Genomic DNA, 5,599 nt, shown 5'->3' with positions numbered 1-5,599 from the left:
GTATATTTATTTCTATCTTGTTCTTGTTTATTTTATACAAATACTTGCTTGAATTATGGTGGGCAGTACTATTGATGGTAAATAGTAAACTGATAGTAAATGAGCTATTTACAAATATGAGTTATTTTCAAGGATTTCAATTTTAACAATGAAAAATCATTACACAAATATTTAAAAATCATGGCATAAATATTGTAGCTACATCCAAAAATTATGGAAAAGAAAAAAGAGACAATTATCCACATGGCACAAAGGCTGCAATAAAACCTTCAAAATTATGGACTAGTCAAATTAAAAAAAAATCAATAATATTGAAAAATAAATATTTGTTTTTCAAAATTAAACATTATAACTTATATTGTTCAATATTAAACTAATAATAATCAATACATAAATCTTTTACTAGAGCCTCGTTGGCTAACAAAAATTAATAATAATAATTATTAAAATCAATCTAGATGAACATTTAAATATTGCTGGACTACTGAAAAAGTTGTTGTTATCATTATTATTATTATTATTAAAACTAACTCCTCTTTTATATTAAAAATCTGGAAGACAAGTGAATCTTGTTACATCTAATATTTTGTCCTCGATCATATTTGCATTACAGTCAATAATCACATAACTTTAAAAAATCTCGCCACAGCTAGGTGAATTGAATCTGGTCACGAGAGAACATTTTTAAACTCATGATAATTGTGCAGAGAACCAATCCCAAATTTATAATAAATATGAAAAGAACAATGGCAGGAAACTTCCACTAAATTTCCTCAACGGACTCACGTTTATTTTGTTCGGACCCACGACTTCCACCTATTAGAGTTCAAAACTTTAAATGGAAAACTTTGCCAGACAGCCAGACAATTATAAATATAACCAACACTTTAAATGGAAAACTTTGCCAGACAGACAGCCAACCAGACAATTATAAATATAACCAACGATAGCTAATTGTAGCGAACTTCTTCTGAACTTGTACAAGGCACCCATTTTAATTTTTGACAGGTTTCACTAACTCCACCGTCCTATTGCACTTTTTCTACAAAGGTATTGAGAGCTGTCCCAAAGATTATTGTAAACTTTCTATTCTACAAAGTCCGCCAACCTGTTTGGAGTGGTTTTACAGTGAAATCACAGCAAGGCTCTTACTATAATTTGAAGTCACAGAGAGAGCTCAGAATATCGTTTGCTTCTGCCTTCAATCAGATTCACTCGCTCGCTTTAGACAACAATTGTTTTGTTGGAATAGTGGGAGGTGCCATGGGTGCCTTGGATTATTTCTCAGATCTGTTTGAAGGAGTTACAAAAAGAAAACAGAGGGAGCCACTTCAGGTATTGGATTCATTATTCTCAAGTTAATGTGCGTGCATGTAAATTCAAGCTAGACACTGATAGTTCTGACTCGTTATGAGTACAGACTGTGGAAATTGAAGTGAAGATAGACTGTGACGGCTGTGAACGGAAGGTTAAGAGGGCTCTTTCCTCTATGTCAGATAAGAACACTTGTTCCCATTTCAACATAAAACCACTCAATTTTTTTAGTGGGACAGGGATCCAAGCTTTTCAGAAAGAAATTTTCCAGTAGACCGCATACAAGAACGAGTTGAGATCTAAGCTTGATTGCTGATTAAATTCCTTCAAACAATTTGAATTTAGATTATTCTTACAATAACTATTTTATTTTATCATTAGTGTTGGAGGAATCACCGCATTTTTATGGAATCTATAAATTCTATTTTAGGAATCTTATTTAAGAATTTGGAAAGTTTACCAATACTATAAACATGGTTTAGAATACCAAATTAATAACAAAATTGTTTTTATAGAATTATAGTTATTTTTATTTGGATTATAGATTTTTCTCACCATTTAAAAGATATAACAATTTACTTAACTTCTATATATCAAAATTTCAAAGTATTCCAAAATCCACAATAGAATTAAACTCGTAACCAGATCTTTTTATGATTATTAGAAGTGTTTCTCTTTGTTACTATGAACATGATGAGCAGGAGTTAAAACCGTGGATATAGACAGAAAGATGAACAAAGTTACCGTGTCTGGATACGTGGAGGAGAAAAATGTGCTGAAGGTGCCTTTGGAAGCGTGCAGAGTGTGGCCATACGTTCGGTACAACTCAATGGCTCACCCTTTCTCTGCACAGATGTATGACAAGAAAGCCCCATCCGGATATGTGAAGAAAGAGAGCTTCAATAACATATCCAACAACAACGGCGAGGATGATTTTTTTACTATGTTCAGTGAAGAAATCCAAACTCCTGTACCATTATGTAAATCAGTTTAGGCTTGTGTAAATTATTGTACTATTATATCAATTAGTCACACCAGTCTCTTCTCACCTTGACCAAGAATACTGATCATAAATTTTGTGTTAAAGATAGGGTTGAAATTAAGTGAAGTCAGTGTGAAAAAAAAATTACTGATTATAAATTTTGTGTTAATTAAGTAGAATCGGTGTGAAAAAAAGGTTAGAAATTATGTAGATAGCATCCATGTACATGTCACTCTTTGTATTTTTCAGTTAATATGGTTGAAATTAAGTAGAGTATATGTGAAAAAGAAATACTGATTATAAATGTTGTGTTAAAGATAGGTTTGAAATTAAGTAGAATCGGAAAGGTTCGAAATTATGTAGATAGCATCCATGTACATGTCACTCTGTGTATTTTTCAGTTATGTAAAATTTTAATGGCAAAGTTTTTAAATGAATATATTTATAGAAGGGTAAAAGTATAGAATGATTAAGGATGGTAACTAGGTTAGATAAATTTAGATTATAGTAGGTTTGTTCTTAAAATTATTTTTTATGATGTTTTTAATTAGAAAGATTTGAGTGATAAATGTAAAATTAAAATGGATTTTACGATGAATTTAATAATTTTTATTTATTTATTTATTTATTTTGATAAAGATAGTTTTGTAAATGAGTTTGAATTATTTATGTTTAGTTTTGTAAATGAGCTTGAAATTTATTTATGTTTTTGGAGAAATTTTGTATCTAGATTAAAATGATTGACGTTTCTACTATTAAAAATATTTTTTTCTAATATTAATGTTATAATGGTTAGTTTTATTAATGTTATTTAAATAATAATATTATTAATTTTAACATTTATATTTATAATATTAATATTATTATTAGTTAATTAATGTTTTGAATATTAATATTAGTTATTTCGCTAATTTAGAATGTATACACTATAAAATATAATCTCTTTAAAAACTTTTTCTATAGCCCAATATGAAGTGGATGTGTAATTTCTTCTATGTTCAACCTAGAGTTGACATGTGTACCACACCACTTTCTTGCTTGCATGAATGACTACCATGTATTCAACTTTTGTAGTTGAGAGTTCCACAACCAGCTATTTTTTACTCATCCAATGGACTTGTCCTCTAAATAGGTTAAAAGCATACATATCAATGAAACCATGTATGTCCAACACTCTATCCAATATTGACCTTCCTTGGTAGCACAATTCATTGCCAATATTGCCAAGCATAAACCTAATAGTCTTAATTTATTGTTGTCCAATGATCCTTCCTTAGTTTTGACATATACCTTCTCAATAATCTCACTGCATCTGTAATGTTTGATATAGTACAAACCATTGCATGCATTATGCTTTCAACCACCTTCGCATATATAACATGAGACATGTCTTCTTCTTCTTCCTACGTCTTGGGACAACAATTTACAGATAACTTTACACTGATAGGAATAAGCACATTTGCAAATTTACATTCCTTCATATTAAACCTATGCAATATTGTCTTGACATACTTCCTTTGACTTAATTAGAGTGTTTTGTTTGCTCAATCTCTTTTAATTTCCATTCTCGAGATAAAATTTTCAGCACCAAGATCCTTCATGTCAAGTTTAGAGGACTATTGAGTTTTCACTTCTTAGATGATGTCCCTATCATTTCCAATCAAAAAAAAATATTCCACATACAAAGAGAAAATAAATAACATGATCACCAACTAATTTGAAATACACATAGTGATCTGTTTTGCTCCTTATAAAGTGAAGTCCTAATATATATGTCTCATTTTTTTATACCACATCCATGGCAATTGCATTAACCATTACTAGGACGTTTTCAACCTACATACCATCTCTTTATTTCCTTTCACAACAAGTCCTTATGGTTGGTCCATGTAGACTTGTTCTTCCATATCCCCATGTAGGAATTTTGTCTTCATGTTCATCTATTCTACTTCAAAATCAAAACCAACAACAACAAAGGAAAGAAATATAGTAGAATTTAACTTGAAAATAGAATAAAAAATATCACTATAGTCAATTCCCTCTACCTCATAATAACCCTTTACTACTAATCGAGCTTTGCATTTCTCCACTTTATCTTTTGCATTTAAACTATTCTTAAACACTCTTTGTTACCAATGGACTTTTTTCCAACCAACAACTCTACTAGATCCCAAACCTCATTCTTGTCCAAGGTTTCCATTTCTTTAACCATGGCCTTTTCGCAATATTTTTCATCTTATGAATCCACTCCCTGCCTAACAATTCTAAAATCATGATCAATAATAGGCAAAGAAAAAATTGAAAGGAATTAGGTGAAGTATACCTTTCTAGTTTCCTTCTTTCCCAAGTCGATCTCCTCAGTGTCAAAATTTGTGGTTCTTCTTCTTCTTATTCATGTTCTTATATAGATTCCAATTCATCATACTTCAATTCAAACTATATCTTTTCTATTTTTTTATCATTTGGTCGGACTTCTTGTTTGACAAGATTTTGGCTTCTCTGAATACCACATCTTGAATATACACTACATTTGTAGTTTCTAGGTTCCAAAGCTTATAACCTTTCAGACCATCTTTATATAAAATTACACTTTTCACCTTTCTTATCTAGCTTACTCTTATTCTCCTTTGGAACATGTACATACGCATCATAGCCAAATACCTTGAGATGTTTAAGAGAATATCTATTTGCAGTTCATACTTCATGTGGAGTCTTATAATCCAATGGTGATGAGGGTGATCTCATTACTAGGTAACATGCAATATCCACTACCTTTGCCTAAAATTCATATCTTAACCCAACACCACTGAGCATGCTCCTTACTTTCTCCATCAACATCCTATTCATCCTTTTTGTAAATCCATTTTTTTGAGGTGTGTATGGAGTAGTATTCTTCCTTATTATACCACATTTCTTACATAATTATTTGAATTAATTCCATAAGAAGTGTCCAGCAGTATCTTTCCTGAACACCTTAATGTTCTTATCTATCTAATTTTTCATAAGAGCCTTAAACTCTTTGAATTTCTCTAAGACTTCATATTTCTTCCTAAGGAAATACATCCATGTATTCCTCGAGAAGTAATGTGTAAATGAGACATAGTACACAGATTTACCTAGTGATTGAACTAAAATATCTCCAAGCACATCACTATGCACTAGCTATGGTATTTCCTCTTACCTCATATAACTATAGGAGAATCTTACCTAATTTTTCTTCCCATATAAACAATGTTAACAAAAATGAGAATCTAGAGAATAATTACACATAATTTCTACCATACCATTGCCATGTAACACTTG

The 5,599-nt window shown here is 30.6% G+C and overlaps 1 pseudogene; it reads left to right on the top strand.

Moving 5' to 3' along the window:
• Positions 1–1,257: 1,257 nt before the first annotated feature.
• LOC149163915 (heavy metal-associated isoprenylated plant protein 20-like) lies at positions 1,258–2,298 on the top strand (annotated as a pseudogene).
• Positions 2,299–5,599: the final 3,301 nt, after the last annotated feature.

This window comes from Pinus tabuliformis, chromosome 5_1 (genome assembly GCF_031772625.1).
Source record: "Pinus tabuliformis cultivar Carrire ecotype Pingquan chromosome 5_1, CPIR1, whole genome shotgun sequence".
NCBI lineage: Eukaryota > Viridiplantae > Streptophyta > Pinopsida > Pinales > Pinaceae > Pinus > Pinus tabuliformis.
The sequence above is the reverse complement of the archived record's forward strand: the minus strand, read 5'-3'. Positions and strand labels throughout refer to the sequence as shown.